Source organism: Taeniopygia guttata, chromosome 1A (assembly GCF_048771995.1).
Source record: "Taeniopygia guttata chromosome 1A, bTaeGut7.mat, whole genome shotgun sequence".
Lineage (NCBI taxonomy): Eukaryota > Metazoa > Chordata > Aves > Passeriformes > Estrildidae > Taeniopygia > Taeniopygia guttata.
Window position 1 is genome coordinate 56,461,208 of NC_133025.1, and position 16,769 is coordinate 56,477,976.

The 16,769-nt window shown below is 38.1% G+C and overlaps 1 protein-coding gene across 2 annotated transcripts in view; it reads left to right on the top strand.

Moving 5' to 3' along the window:
• Positions 1-16,769, top strand: part of CHRM2 (cholinergic receptor muscarinic 2) — a 368,137-nt gene that overhangs the window by 4,456 nt on the left and 346,912 nt on the right. For both annotated transcript variants that reach the window (XM_072923532.1, XM_072923533.1), the window contains exon 2: positions 15,476-15,562. The gene's annotated coding sequence lies outside the window, so the exon portion shown is untranslated. The remainder of the gene's footprint in view (positions 1-15,475; positions 15,563-16,769) is intronic.

Genomic DNA, 16,769 nt, shown 5'->3' on the forward strand with positions numbered 1-16,769 from the left:
ATTTCTCTATCTATCCACCAGGTGTTACTCTCTAATTTCCAGCTGCTGTGCAATGTGAAATTCAGGACCTAGCAGTGGAAGTAAAATACAAATAAGAGAAAAAGAATGACTTTTCCTATGTCTGTGTGTTTCCTTGTTCCTCTTCTCTGTGGAAACTGATGAACAACTGGCCTTCTATTTCATTTTTTTGGGTTTTTTTTTGAGGGGTACTTTTTCTTTGCATATAAGGAAACTGAATTATACATGGATTTTGGCTATGTATGTGGTTTAGAAGTATTAAAACAGGAATGGCACTTGCATATAATGTGTGGGGACATAGGAAGCAGAGCAGACCTCAGCAGCACTTTTACAGAGGTTTGTTTCTGCAGATGCTGTTCATAGTAGTAAGAGGCAAATAATCAAGTCACTATTAGCTACAGTTTCAGAAGCAACTTTGCATTGTTGCAGACAGCAACTGGGCATTAATTTTTGTGTGTCTATTCAGGCATAAATCAGAACAGAAGGGTTCCCAGCTTTTTCTGCTTTGTGTAAGTTTGGTTCTGACATTGAAGCAGCTAAATAGAAGATTTAAATAGAAGATTTTAATATCTGTTAAAGATGACATGGGCTGTCAGAAATCAGTAAGTATTAAAATATCAGCAGATTCTTTTAACGAGTAACATGTTTGCATGTTTTCTCTTTATTTCCCATCATATTGTGGCAAGTACATGTAAAATTTTTGTTTCTGTTTTTTTGCCTAATACCATTAAGGACTTAGGTAGGCACTTCAGACAGCTATCTTACAGTCTAGTAGATGGCAAATACCTATACACATTTTGGCTAACTTGAATTAAGTGATATTTCTGCTGCATGTGCTGGTTTTGACAGAACTCTCAGAGCCAGGTGTCACCAAATATAGATTTACAGGTCTATACTGAATTAGAAATGTAGGAGATCCAGTTAGATGTAAAGTTTAGGAAATGTTACTGAATTTTCAATCATTTCTTCTGTTCACTGAGGATATGATAGCTGATCAAATAAATATGGCTATTTGCAAGTGAGTAAACAAACAAAAGCTATTGTAGTCTTCTTTTTGTTAACTAAGCCTACCTTAATGCCAGTGTTGGTGGAATTATTTTGAATGTTTCCTGGGAAATAAGCTTCCAGGAAATATAGGAGTGTTGTTAGAGCACATAGCTGCAAATCAAGCAGGTTGATAAGTGCACCAGGTAGTGAAGTGGCACAGGGGAGAAAGAAACCTGATTATTTGAGGAACTTCTCTGAAGTACATAATGCCACCTAGCCTTTGAGCTTGCATCCATGTAGAGGATGCAGGGGATTATGAGTATCTGTATCAGAGAGAAGGGGTACTTTTGACAGAAGTAGCACTTTTCCTGTGGCCAGGAAAACCTGTGTGTCTCAAGGAGGCTGTGGCAGCTGCAGGTCAGCTTTCCCACTGAGTGGTGCCACTGGTTTTGTGACAGGGAGTGGTTGACTCATCCATTTCCACTGAAGGAATAGATCTCCCTGAGGAGATCACCAGAACAGTGATAACTGACTGGGAGATTCAGGAAAGCAGCTGCTGAGCAGTTGTGCTCATTTCAGTATGATATTCTACATTTATTTGAAGACTGGGACTGCAGTTCTCATTCAGAGGAGAAAGTGTTAGTGTTTTTCTACATAATGTCCTGTCCAGACACATCTTTGTGCAATGAAAGCACTGTGGAAAACCTGTTTAAGGTGGCAGCTGAAGATACAGTAAATAAGTGAACTTTGGGTAGATTTGAGCACTTTGAGTGTTTGTTCAGCAGTTGTGTTTACTGTGAACAACTTTAGTTTATATAGAGTGCCCATATTTACCTGCACACCTTTTTTCTATCTAATAAAACTGTTTCCTCTCTGATAATTTCATAGCAGTGCATGTGATCTGTCTTGAATGTGTCAGTTTTCAAGAGGACAGTTTTGCTTCCTGGTACGAAAAGTAGCCTTTTTTTTTTTTAAAGTGTGAATATGACTCTGGTTCCTGACTGCTCTTGCTAATGGCACGCTGAGCAGTGTGGCCATGGTTATATCCCGCCTGACCTCTAGTGGTTTCTTTCCGAAGTGAATCTCCTGCTTGCAGAGAGCGCAACTCGAAGAAGCTAACTGGGATTTCAGGAGCATGCCAAAGGCATCCCGGCATGTGGCAGCCAGAATGTGGCCGGCGGGACCAGGGAACTGATTGTCCCCCTGTGCTGGGCACTGAGGCCACACCTCGAGTGCTGTGTCCAGTTTTGGACCCTTCACTACAAGAAAGACATGGAGGTGCTGGAGAGTGTCCAGAGAAGGGCAATGGAGCTGGGGAAGGGTCTGGAGCACAAATCCTGAAGCTGCTGATGATGTTTAGATTGGAGAAAAGGAGGCTCAGGGGAGACCTTATTGCTCTCTACAACTCCCTGAAAGGAAGTTGTGGCCAGGTGAGGTTTGGTCTCTTCTCTCAAGGGAACAGACAATAGGAGAAGAAATGGGCTCAAGTTGTGCCAGCAGGGTTTAGGTTGGATATTAGGAAAAATTTCCTTACTGAAAGGGTTGATAAGCATTGGAACAGACTATCCAGGGAGGTGATAGAGTCACTATCCCTGGAGATATGTAAAAGACATATAGATGTGGCACTTAAGAACATGGTCAAGTAGTAGGACTTTACAGCATTAAGTTAATGGTGGACTAGATGATTTTAGAAGTATTTTCCAACCAAAATGATTGATTCTTTCTCAGGGTTGTTGCATGGAGGGTTGCATGATTAGTTGTGTGTGATTAAAGACTTGAAACCCACTGCATGAGTTTAGTCCTATCTTCTACATCTGAGTTGAAATAATGCCTATTGATCTTTATAAAGTGCTTTAAGATCTTGGATAAGTTTCTCATGGGTTTAAGATGATTTTATCTAGCAGAGCAAAAGAGGTTGGGCACCAAATAGAAGCTATCCTGGCCTAATGGTATAAAGCAAGGATGACCTTCTGGAGCTATGTAAGGGTGTGTGTACTCTCAGTGTGTTATGTCCATATGAATCACACACCAGTGTCTGGATACTCAAAGGTTATCTTTATTACTTGTAAAATCAAATGAAACCATCATTGTAATTATAGGTATTTTCTCTTTGCAGGTCTGCTTGCATGCATGTGCATGTAGATTATGCGGAGAAGTTAGAATTTCTGCATCTTGACTTCATGCAGATGTCTTCTTGTTTTAATCCTACTTCAGTGGTTGCACAATCAGTCTGATGTCCTCAAACCTGATTTTCCTATGAGGATTAGTTATGTTCCTTTTCTGTGAATTTAAACCTTTCATAACTGTCTGCTTACTTAACAACTGCTATAACAAACTATGAATGAAGCATAAATAATTTATATTCAGCAGAACAGACATGTTCAAGTCACTTGAAAAAGGAATGGACAGGTATTCACACTGCTGTTCCAGTCACTTGTATCTCAGCAGTTCAGCTCTGCAAATTCCCAGGTGCTGCTGTTCTTTTCCATCCAGAATCTTGCTGGCTACATTTGCCTTGCTAATAAAAAAAGTTTTGCTCTTCAGTATGTACCGAATTCTAAAAATGATCACCATATATAGGTTTTTCTCCCAGAAGAAAGAATGTGGCTTTAAAATGGTTAATATCAGTGCCTACACCAATTTCTCATGGTAAGGATTTTAACATAAGCAGTTCAGCTTAGAAATGTAGACATTACTGATTTATTTCAGCCTGATATTAATGTTTCGTGTTTGTATTGCAGATTCTAAAATTGGTAGGATAAGCCTTCCTGCATTTGGAGGGGGTTTCTGGCTGATAGATCCACCAGACTGGATAATAGTGTAAAATCCCAGAGCATCATAGTCTGAACATCTGGGAGGGAATAAGATTTCCTATGCAAGTAGGGAGAGAAAGTGTGGGAATGTACTCTAGGTAACAGCAAACAGATTTTTTTTTTCCTTTTCTCTGGAGCCTGTCCCTGTTGTACCTAACTAATTCTTTCATATATTAAATTTTAAATTTAATTTTCTGGTTTTGTACCTCACATGGTTGATTAACCAGCCATGGTATTTGAAGCATTACCTGAGTAAACTGCAGGTTTGGAGCTGAGCTGAATGTTCTCTGTAGTATTCCACACTACCATCAACAGGTAACTGTTCCATTTGCCTGCATTTAGGGGGATTTTTACTCCATAACCACCTGACATCAAAAGCATAACTAATGCTTGAAGTCAGCATCACAAGAATAGAATCTGAGTTAAAACTCTATTTAATAGAAATTAGTGGATGGATAATGATGTTGGAGGCATAAAACTTCTGTAAGCTATTGGTGATTCTGATATTAGCTACTTTTATAGCCTTGGGCTAGTAATATTAAACATATTCTGTCAAGACTTTCTGAATCTGGCAGTTGTGTAATTGAAGTAGCTGTGCAGAGTTTTGACCATCATAAATTGGCTTTACCTGCTCGAGTTCATTATAATGAGAGTAGATTAAAAATGCAAGGTCAAGCACTTCTAAATTAGGGTGTACCAGACTTATTGTCCTCTTAATAATTATTAACCAGTGTCTAAAATTTAGCATTAATTAAAATCACCACTTGAAGCTGCTGCAAGAAAAGTTATGTACAGGAAAAAGGTAAACCCAGCTTTAGCCTTGCTAGCTAGCAGTGATCCCAACTGTTTGGTTTGATGGTACTGAGGTTCACTCTCTAAGAAGCTAAGAACTGGATTTAATCTGCACTGGTGTTTTGAAATTATTACTTATTTTACTAGTGAACTTCATATAAAGCATAGTATTCCTTGTCCATTATTCAATATGTATCTAAAATGATACAATGTCCTTTATTTGGGAGTCATCTATATTTTACCGCTGTCCTTAAAAGAGCAATACCAATTGAAAGAAGCAGAAGGAGTTAATTTATAAATGTCAGCACAGCACCTGTAATGGGATGCAGATGGAAGCTTTGTTCTGTTATCCTGTCAGTAAACTGCCTATGCTTTCTGCAAAAAGACAGATTCTGCATTGCCTTCCTGTCAGAGTGGATGGAGGTGGCAGCTAGCTCAAGCTCCCATCATTAATGCAGTGTTAGATTGTTAATTTTTGAGGAGTTAGCACTGTGAGAAATGCTAGGAGATATTTTTGGGGAGTGGCATAGTGATTTTATGCCCTTTTAAATGAGATTATACCAGACTGTGTTTATATGGAAGCTGTTCTGCATGGGGGTGGAGAGGTGAGAGAAGAGAGGGATGGTGCAGGATCCTCTCTGAACCTCAATAGGAAAAAACAAGTGCCTTCATAAGAGAACTGCTTTAATAGGACAAAATAATAAGAATATAGAAGGCCAGTAAATGTTATATCCCTTCAGATTTTGTCACTCAGTGTTTGTGGACCATCTGATGGAGCCTGGATAGATTTTTCCCACAGCATTGCACAGAGCTGAATAGGAGAGAGAGAGAGAGAAACTCTCCCTTTTGGTCATTCAAGCTAGTATATAAGAAAAAAAACCCTCTGTTCCTGCAGGATGCTCTCATGAGAACTTCTTGCTGCACTTTTAGTTAAAGGCAAGGTGTGGAAGGCAGGTGATACCAGGGCTGACACCATGTGGGATCTGCCTGCAGGTTCCAATGAAAGGAGAGCATGGACATGCTCAGAGGGCTGGAGTACCACTGCTGTGGAGACCGAGAGAGCTGGAATTGTTCAGCCTGGAGAAGAGAAGGTTTCAGGCTTAGTGTACCTTCCAGTACCTAAAGAGAGCTGGAGAGGCCCTTTTTACAAGGGTATGTACTGGCATTAAGCTGAAAGAAGGCAGGTTTAGATTAGATATTAAAAGAGGAAAGTATGTTTAAACTCTCCTTGCCATAGCTTCTCTTCAAACCTGCAAACCCCAGCAGAGACCGCAGACAAATTAACATTGTTTTATGCTGTGTGTTGCCAGCACAGGGACTGAGTAACTAATCCTAAAGTACTGCTATTTCTTTCCCTGTTTCTCTTCATGGCATTACAGGAAACAAATTGTGATTTTCCTCTCCTCTACATGCATATTTTCTCCTGTTTCCTGGCTTTGCTTTGTTAGTATTTTCTACACCTAAGCTGTGTTTTTCTGACTGAGCCTTTCAGATGCAGGAGAATCTCTAGAAATGCTATTTTTATATAAGGCATTTCTGACAAGCTGTAGAATTTTCATGCAGTTTTATATTGTTTTAATATTTGTTTCTAGATCAGAAGCTTGGATTTTGCTCCATGCATTGCAAATGCTACCACAACTTCAGGCATAAACATTGGAATGGATGGAACATTTAAAATTTTGTCATATGTCCAAGGAGTGAATTGTCATGAAAAATTAAGTGAAAAAGTGACACTTACCATTTAAATTCTATTAAAATAATGATAGTTTTCAAACTGTGTACAAATTTTACAGTTGAACATCCGTAAGATATTAGGGGATATAAAATCCCTACTTCAGCTTCTGCAATTTCAAGGTAACTTTTCAACTCTTACTGTAGGAATGGAAGGGGTCAAATAGCCAAAAATGTCGAGGTATAAAATCTACAGTGGTGGCCAAATTTTAGACTTCATCTCTCTAGAAAATCCATATTTCCTCTCATGTTTAAAAAGAAAACCGTTTTGCGTGTGGGAGCCAGGTTGGCCAGAACCTGCTGCAGAAGGTGAAAATAACACTGTGTTGTCACTGTCGTTTCTGGTGGACTGCGAAGGACTGACAAGCGGGCTGTGTGTGGTGCTCATGGGCACCACTGTTCCTTTTGTCCCAAGAACAGCAGGGGTGACTGCATCCACACATTTGTCAAGTCTTGGCCACTCTGTGTGAGCTTCATCCAACTGACTTCTCCTTCACTCCTCCCCACAGCAAGGGCTTTTGTCTCTCTTTGTTAGGGCTTGTATATGACATTTTCTCCTGATAAGCCTACCAAGGGCAACTGTGAGGATCACCTGTGGGGGTCATGGGCCGAGATCACAAAATGGAGAAGAAACAAGGACATGGTGTTGCTGTCAAGGAGCTGGCTACCCATCAGACCTGGAGTAAAACATTGTCCCAGAGCGGCACAATCTGCATCCAAAATCCAGAGCTGTGGCTTTTCCCAGCTACACCATCTGAAGCACCAGGAATGCCTCTTGTCTGATGGGAAGAAGCATTGCTCTCTTGCACCTCAGAAAAAGAAATCTAAAATGTCTGTGTGTGCTCAGCGGGTTGGCTGAAGGAGTTTACTGAATCTGATTTCTAGCGTGAATTTTCCTAATGAAAGTATTTGCATATGTTTCCCAACAGAAATCTCATTTTAGATGTCCTTGGAATGTGAAAGGATTTACATCCTGCTTCTGGAATGTGGTTGGAGCCATCTCTAGTTACTACAGGTCTTTAATCTGTGGGGCTTTTTTTTCCCAAAGTGTTATAGCTATGTGATATGATAGCTGTTAAGGTTAAATGTAGAAAATAAAGCTCAGTTTTTAAATAGGAGCTTTGAAGAGACTATAAAATATATAATGCTATTTTGTGAATCAATTTTTCATTTAATACAACTTTTTATGTATGGACAGGCTTCCTTTGATCTATATTTATTATCTGTCACTTGCCTTGAAATGAGAAATGTAACTGCTGTGATAAATGGATTTGAAAGGTTATCTAGGTTCATGGTAGCTTTTCTAAATTATCATTGCATGCTTTGCTGAAGTGCTATTTGGCAGCTTTCTGAAGGGATATCTGTGTGCTCTGGGATAGTTGTAACTTTCTTTTTTTCATTGTATGAATAAATGGGACAGGATGTTTCACTTTCCTCTGTGCAGACTATTGCTAAAGTAGTCCAGTACTCTTTTCATTGGCATGTGGAGGTCACTCGTTCTTCACACCTTTAGAAACCACTCTAAGTCACTTTTTTTTAAACTTGATATGATCCATGACATTTAGTTTTATCTGGGGCTGAATTTCTCAAACAGAAGAAACTTACATGCTTGCTTCTTTGCTTATTATATTATATGCCTCAGGGCTTCTGAAAGTGTATGACCCAACCCAAAAGTCCATGTACCAACGAGAGTCTTTCCTGCAGTTTGGGATGAAAGAGCCTGAGAAGATTCCATATGCAAATTATGACCCTTTGTACTTTGTGGTACATCCCGAGACTTGCACCTGACAATTTGAGAGCACTCCCTAAATGCTGTTATTCCTCCAGCCTCTCCGTCAGGAGGTAGAGGACTGGGAAAAGTAAATAAGGTACTTATCTGGGGAAACAGTCCAAAAAAGTAATGCTTTCAGGTACTTTCTGTACTTTTATTTCAGCCAAAGGCACTGCTGCCTCGCTCCCTGGTAGGAAAGGATTGTTTTTCATTATGGCAAATTACATTCTCTGCTGTTGACCCACCATTTATCTTATGCAGGTAGTTAACATTTTTATATATATATTGCCACTTTTGTCAGGACATTTTATTCTTCACTATGGTTTCTTGGACCTCTTTTTTTTCTTCTTCACCAACATCACTTGTACAATCACTTGCTAAAACACCTATCTCTATTAATCACAGCTAGATGTGTAGATTTATAGTGCATGATCTGTACTTTTATGGTACCGCCTTCATTTTTGAGTCATCCATCTCAAGACAACGGACTGAAGCAGGACAAAACAAAAGTATAAGTACTATTCTAAGCCCTCAGCAACTGAAATAATCCCTTTTCAAAAATGCTGAAGGAGATTGGCAAGGATATGGCAATGAAATATAAGTTTATTATTGATCATAATATAGAGAGAAGGGGGGGAAAATACTGCCATGTATTCATATATAAAATATGGGTATATTCATATATAACAGGCAGGAGGGGAAGCCAGGCTTCTTAAACTAAAAACAATAAGTTATTTGTTTCCAGATGGCTCAGGTGGGAAAGAATGGGAAAGAAGATTTGAATTGTAGACATACGTTTTTTGAGTGAATGTATTGTAATAATTTTTTTTTTTGGCAATTACTTTGCAGTAGCAAGGTTATTTTCTATAGTCTTTTGTTTTGCTTGCCTATGATATTTTTTTGAAAGCTCCTTACTCAACCATTTCTTTCTGCAGTGCCCAATGGTTTTTCTGTGAGGCGAAAGGACTGTGCTCTGGTGGGCTCTTAAGCTACTGAAGCTTAAAGGGCAGCAACACAGCCTTTGTCAGACCTCAGCTGTGCTTAGGTTAACTGAAAAAAAAAAAATTTACCTTTGGAATGTAAAGTTCAGATCAGCTACAAAACATGTTAATGTGCCAATTCAGGAGGGAAGAGAAGCGTGCCCTTCACTATACATTCTTTCTCCTGGCTTTTAAGGTTTTCTTCAGCCTTGCTTAACTGCAGGCAAGGAAGTTGAAATCTGCTGAATCAGGGTCTGTATGTGAAAGGTAGATTTATAATATGAATATAGAGGAAGTAAATTTAAAATCCAGAGAAAAAGGCAAGACAATCCTTGTGTTACTGCTATATTGCTGTCACACAAAGCCTGTTCTGCTAAAAGCAGTGAGTGTGATGCAGCTCCCAAAGAGCAAATCCGATGACAAGGAATCATAGGTTTTCATTGTATTTTCTTGAATGTGTAGCAATTTGAAACCCAAGTGAATAATTCACAGCAAACAATTTCTCATATGTTTCTTAGCTCATGAAATATCTATGAGCAAATTGTAGCTTCCTAGTATGCATTTTTTGAGTGCATTTTTAAAATTTTATCTTTCAAGCTTGTGATTAACAGAAGTGCTTTAAATACAGACTGTGTTGTAATTCATCATTTAAAGTTAACAATTTATTTTTTATGACTCTTCAAAATGTTCTTTTGCCTTCATTGTCTCATTCTAAATGTGGTGAGGACACTCGGTGTGCCTGGAACTTTGGGATTTCCCCCCCAAAATTTTCCTCCATTACCTGGCTTTTTACTCTAAATAGACTAAATGTTAATGTTGTATGTATTTGAATAAACATGATAAAACCTGTAAAAAAATGATGGGAATCTACCAGAGATTTCACAATTGGCATGATTGTTGAAAGAAGGCTGATTTGAGTTTCTGGGTATCCTGTCCATCTACCTGGTAGATTATATTTCATTTTCCTGCTTTGAAGATATATTTTCTCAGTCTCACTCTTTTCCCCCTGCTTTCCACATATGTGTCCTTCCCTCCATGTCACTAATCTGTCCAGCTAAAATCCTTCTGTAACACAAAAACAAGAAAAGGCATAAACATTGCTGAAGTGAATTTCATTAAAACTATCCATGAACATTGCTGGATATTTTTCTTCCACTCTCTTGTTTAGCTCTTGTGGCAATAGAAAAGAGCAGTGTGTATGTCATGGCTGAGCAAAGCATGAAAAGATATTGAAGCTTATTGAAGGCTGCTTCTGTAAAAAGACGTTCCATGCAAAGAAAGAAATTACCAGCTAGCAAAACCAAGAAGAGCAGAAGGAAGGGAAAGCAAGCAGATTATCTTGCCAGATGCTCCCTTGCAGCTGATTGATTATATGGAGTCATTCTAATGCAATGTATTAACTTTTCCAGCTGGGTATATGCCTAATATGACAGTACTACTGCAGGTGGGAAAGAGGTCCTGGACTTGAGGGTTCAAATAAGGATTCAGAAATCTAGGGATCAATCTTTGCTTATGTCTGAGACACCTTTTCTATTTCAGGCAAGTCTTTTATCTTATGTTTGCATTCTCCATGTGCAAGATGGGTGTCTATCCCTTTTTCTTACCAGCTGCCATACCTGCATTCTCTGCAGTCCTCATGGGTAGGAATTATTTCTGACACAAACTGGTCATTTTACACAGTCAGTTAAGGGTAAAGTTAATTAGTGACACACCTTATTTTCAAAGCCTGTCTGTCAGCTGTGACAGCTGAAAAGAAACCTTAGCCACCTTCAATTCAGGAAGAGTGCAGCCTTCCCCATTCTACTGCTTTTGGTTTCTCATTGTCATCTGTTTCTGCATGGCACCTGGTTCACCTCCTACCCTCAAATCTGATCTATTCCTTTACTCTCCAGGCTATCCTGAGAGTTTCTCAGCAAGGAAAGGTCCTGCCACTCATTGTCCATGTGGGGCAATAACAGTAACTCACAGTGATCAAGTTCTCTTCTTAAAGCTGTCTAATATTTTCTTAGAATAAAATGTTTTCAAGAAAAGTGTACCACAAAATCAGTAAATCCAAACTGTGTGTGCCCTTTTTCCCATTTCCTAGTGTTTCCTGGATCCAAGAAGGCTGATTATCCTCATGTTCTGTCCACAGACTCTGCCTGTCAGCTTGGCATCAGTTCTGGTAATTGACCTTCCATTCCTTCTTCTGAAGTGCTTTAAAATGCATTACAGTCCTTTTGATCTACAGCCTGCTGATTTAGTTAGGAAGCTGATTGCTATCTGCTGGAGCTAGGATGCTTGAAACAAACAGCTTGTCTGCCACATTCTCAGTGGAGTGAGTGTCTTCTGTCTTCCCTTGATAGGTTGTGTAGCTTTCCTGCATGCATTCCAAAAACCCCAAATCAGTTTTTAATCAGTCAGTTCCTGTAAGGCACAGTGATAATTCACTCTAAATCTACAGTAACTAACATGTGAACAATATTCCTGTGATAACCTGCAATATTGCTGCTATGACTGTATATAAGGAGTCCTTTTCAGTTCCTTTACTGTAGCTTATCAAGCAAGGGAAAGTGTTTGAGTCATTAATCTTGGAGGTCTTTTAAATTGATTTCTGGATAGTTTTGATGGGTAACCTCTAGTTCCTATATTGTGGTACAGCGAGTAATAGTTCTTCGTTCACTTTATCCACTGCTTTAATTATTTTGTAAATCATTATCATCCTATTTAGGACTTCTGTCCCTTTTAGCATCTTCTCATAAAGCAGCTTCTCCATTGCCATGATCATCTTAGCTACCCTCCTCCGTACCTTCTCTAACTCTACTACATCCTTTTGAGTTGCTGGGATCAGAACCTATCACAGGACTCAAGATATGGGCAAGCAAAGGCTCTAACAGTAACAACATAATGTCTTTGTCATGTTCTTGGTACTTTTCCAACTGATGTTATTTTTTTTTCTTTTATTGATTTGCTGACAGCTGTTTCATAATGAATTGATGGTCTCAGCTGTTTCTGGGATCTTTTCAGTGAACTTTGTGTCAGTTCAGATTTTGATATCCTGCAACCATGGTTCAGGTTATTCTTTCCCTATCTTCATTGCCTTGCATTTGTACCGACACATGCTTGTGCTCCTACAAAACTTGATTTCTGTGCTATTGACCATTTGATTACTTGCAAATCTCTCAAATCAGGACACAGAATTCCACCAGAAAGATTCATGTCCCCAGGTTGTGTACAAAACCTTTCTGCCTTCAGAAGTGCCAGGCCAGATGGGAAGCTACTTCTGCCATACCTGTTCAGGACCATGTTTTTGTGCAGGGCTCAAAACACATTGTCTCAGCAGTTTGACTTAATGCAGCTGCTAGAAAATCTGGCACCAAAGCAACTATGCTTACCCTCACTTCCTTCCATAGAGCCAAAGAAAATTAGATCCTGTCTGTGTAATGTCACATTCATTCTTTTAACATATTGGATTCTGAAAAATAAGCACAGCACCTTTGAGTTAAGTCATGTTCCAGACTTTGCTCTTAGCTCTGTTATTCTCTGGGGCTTAATTTGTACCTTCAATATTGTTATGTATAAAGCTTCAACTTTTGCAATTGCTTTAATTTTTAAAGCAAGCCAAGTGCAGGTTTTAAAGTGTCAAGATGAACAGGACCCCAGCTGCCATTTTAGCTTTCATCAAGGTTTCCATGAATACAAATATTCCAGTTCTTACAACAGGTGGGTAAAATTCATCATGCTGTCCTGTGATTTTTTGCAAAGCACATCAAATGATGAAAGAAAGCACATTTGGGTGTAACATGCTAACCCTCACAGATGGCTTTGCAATGGTTAGCCTAAGTCAGCCCTGCTTTATGGGGAAAAAGAGATGAGGTAAGCAAGCCTGTGATCATAGGGAAAATCATTGCTGTGTCCTAAAATGCAACTTTCTATTGTAGAAACTCCTTTAAAAGATCCAGATGTCTTAGCTAGCAGCTGAAATTATGCCCTTTTATGCCTTAGTGCACATGAAGTTAGTGTCTAATGTTTTTTCTCTATGGCTTTGGGGGATAAATTTCTTAATTTTTCAACAATCAGCAGAAACCACAGCTTTTCCACCACAAAGGAATTAAATATATGCACTAACTTAATGAATACATTTCCAGTGACATTTGTCTTTGATGAGCTTGCAGCAGATTCATAGTCCAATGATGTCCTTTGTTCAGATTGACATGCTTTCTAATTTTTTACAACATTCAACCATCCTGTGTTTTAAAATTAGCAGGTGGAATTTTTCAGAGCCTCGGATGTCATTTAAATGCCTAATTTCTACAGAAAGTAAATGGGATGAGATAGATAGTTGTCATTCATGCCCTTGAGTATTTTTTTTCTGCTTTTATTGGTCCTCATAAATTGTTTGCTGTATATTTAAGAGGAAGTCCCAGGAACCTTGTGGAACTTCTCACGCAAACAGGTACCTTGTTAATGGCCTGACCAGAAATGCTCAGCAGGATTTTATGTTTCCACAAGCTGCACTAAACCTGCAATCATGTCTTTAAATATGGGTCCTGAGTGCTCTGGAAGATGCTTTCCAGGCTGCAGCAGGGAGTTGGGCTGCTGACATTTACTGTCAGCAAAGACAATGAAGCAGTTCTTAAGAGTGCCTTTGGGTGTTCTGAGAAGGCAGCAATAAGCACACCCCTTGGAGCCATTCCCTGCCTCATTTGTTATTGCTTTGTCAAAAAAATTTGTCAATGAAGACTGATTTTCAATAGAACCACATTTGGGAGTCTGGAAGTGAAGAGCTATAATGTGAAACATCTTTAAAGGTAAATCAATTTTGTGGCCTAATCAACTGAACAGCATCCCGGCTTCAGCATCAAAAATGCTGCTGTATATTAATCTGCAGAATTTTTGTTTTATTTTTCTTCTTTCTCACGGACAATATGTTCTTGAGTAGTATTTCTTTTGCAGGAAAGACATACATGTACAAATAACTGTGCACATGGTGGAAATATCTAATAATGTAACAAAAGTCAACCTGAAACTTGCTTTAACTCTTTATCTTTTAGGGAAAAGCTTTAAACATAGTAATTAATGATGGATGTCTGCCTTGTTAAATATACTTAGAAGCAAACAGTAAAAAATGTAGAAATTAATGATTTAAACATTCAGCCTTATCAGCTTTGGTTTACCTGCATGTTATCTTAAAATGCATGACAAATATCCCCAAGATTGATTTAACAATTGTTTGGGGTACTAAGTTTGGGGAATTTCATTTTGGGGCAGGTATTACTTGGACTTTAAAGGCCTAGACCAGTGAAATATTACAGATGCTCATCCTATTCTATTCTCTTTCCTGTTTTGGTGCCTAAATACCTCTCTGGATCTGATCTCCAGTCTCTTAATCCAAGCTCTATTGAATGAATAAAGGTCCTTCCATTTTCCTATGAAATTATAGTCTTTCTTAAACAATACATTTGGACAAAACAAGCATCTGGTTTCCTCTAAATGAATCCCATTGCATATGTGGTTAATTGAAAAGATGAGTGTAACTAGAGCTTAAAACTAAAGATATTTCTCCTGGATTAAGGCTGTAAGAAATTCTACTGATGACAATTGTCAACATTTCTCACTTAAAAGTATAAAATGGATGGAAGAGATTTTGAGACACCTGTTTATTCATCCTATTCAGAGCTGGTCTGCTTTACAGATTTGAGTTTTTTCCCTAGAACCCACAGTGCAGTCAAAACTACATTGTGCTGAAGGAAATGGCTCTTAAAATTTATTAGTCTTATCACTTCAACTACATAACCTTATGTTCATTTGATGCAGCTTATAAAAAATAGAACACGACATTGGCTTCAAATTAAGAAAAAAATTAATACTTGCCGATCCACTATAAGATTATAAAAGTTGTCATTTATAACAATAACCACTTCTCTGATTTATAGGGTATTTTCTTTATGCTGTACTGAGATTAAAGTAAAATCTAAAATTTCTTATTTCTCATAAAAAGGTAAATTCCAAGTCACTACAAGTAATCAGGACAAATTCTTCATTGCATTCTGTAGTTAGCCTGCAGAAAATTGGCCCAATTTATTTTGTTGGGCTTTCTGCACTTTCCTACCTCTGACCCCTGAAAGGACTAAAAACACTTCAGTGTGGTAGAACTGAATTTCTGAGCTAGAGATATTCACCCACAGCACTGTTGAGAAAATTTACCCGGAGGAAAGTGAAACCTGTGTGTTACTTACACTGAAGCCCTGAAAAATTATATTGAACAGGACTTCAGTGGTGCATGGGATTCTACCTGTTCTGTTAGGCAAAGCAGCAAAAACTGTCTAAATTTAGACGTTTCATGTAAGCTCCCCAGGCAGTTTAGTTATTTTATCCTCTTGCTTGCTTGGCTTTTGTTTCAGATGTTTGGAAACTGTATTTCATCTGACCACTTCAACATGGAAAGAATAAAATCACCAGCCAGCTAACCAGAAAAGAAGATAGTCCAGGTTAGTAAGCAGTGAAAAATCCTGCTTTTTTTTTCTAGTTTTTCTTTAACAATATTAAATAGCTGCTGTGTATTCTGATAGATGCATGAAACTTCAAGCCCAGATCTGCCCTTTCCTGCTCATGCATCCTGGTCCAATATCCATCAGGGCCTTTTCATCAATTTCATTTAAGACTGATAATTGCATATTCTCTAGAGCAAAGATGGTTTTATCTTTGTAAATGTCTGAGCAGTGGAGCTTGCTCCTAAACCACTTCAACAAAGAGCACTCATCCTTATGGCCACCTACTTGTATTTTCTTCAAAAAAGGCTAAAGAAAACTGTCTGCAGAAGGCTTTTTGACTGCAATAAAGCACTACTTCATGTTATGCAGATATCTTTGCTACATGTAAAGTTGAACAGTTGTCACTTAAGCTGCTTTTACAAAGAAGATATATTACTTTATTCTGGAGTGAAATTACAGTTATTGAAATCTTAATAGTAGAATCCCCAGTTTGCAATTAACAGTACTTATGTTAGAGCAAGTGACAGTAGCAAAGATTAAGTTGTTTTTTTTTTTTTTTTGCACTGCAGTTTTTCCTGGAGAAATGTTATCTATTATAGCTGGAAATTGAGAGCAATGCAATGAATAGCAATTATTCTAGATGCATAAATAATAATACCAAATATTATCATCCAGTGGTGTATACTGAATGTGTAAATATATAAATGGCATTTCCTTGTATACATATATATCTAAGTATATGCACTTTAAAATGAGTGTTTTTTGTCAAAAAATATGATTATATATAGTCTAAATATTCATAATTTAACTAAATATTAAGGCTGCAAAAACTAAGATTCAAAAGTCAAATAAAACCTTGTTTAGGTTTTCTTTTTCTTTGTGCACTTGCATTATTACATCCTATATTTTTATGTAGTCATTATTTTTATGGTAATTTTGGTGGAAACAAAGCTTAGGGAGTCACTTGACCAGAGTGTGATATCGCCTCCTAAAAGTTCTCCAGAAACAGAGGCTTCAAAAGCAATTTTGTTCTGCTAGATTTGCTGAAGAATGGGCCATAAAGGATAAAAAACATTTAGTTTTAAACACCTGTAACATTGTCCTGGAAAAATTTCTATTCTCTTGGTTGTGACTGCTCATATGTATGCAGGTAGTGGGAGATACTGTAGGGGAAATAGATTACTTTAGCTTAATACTTGAGATG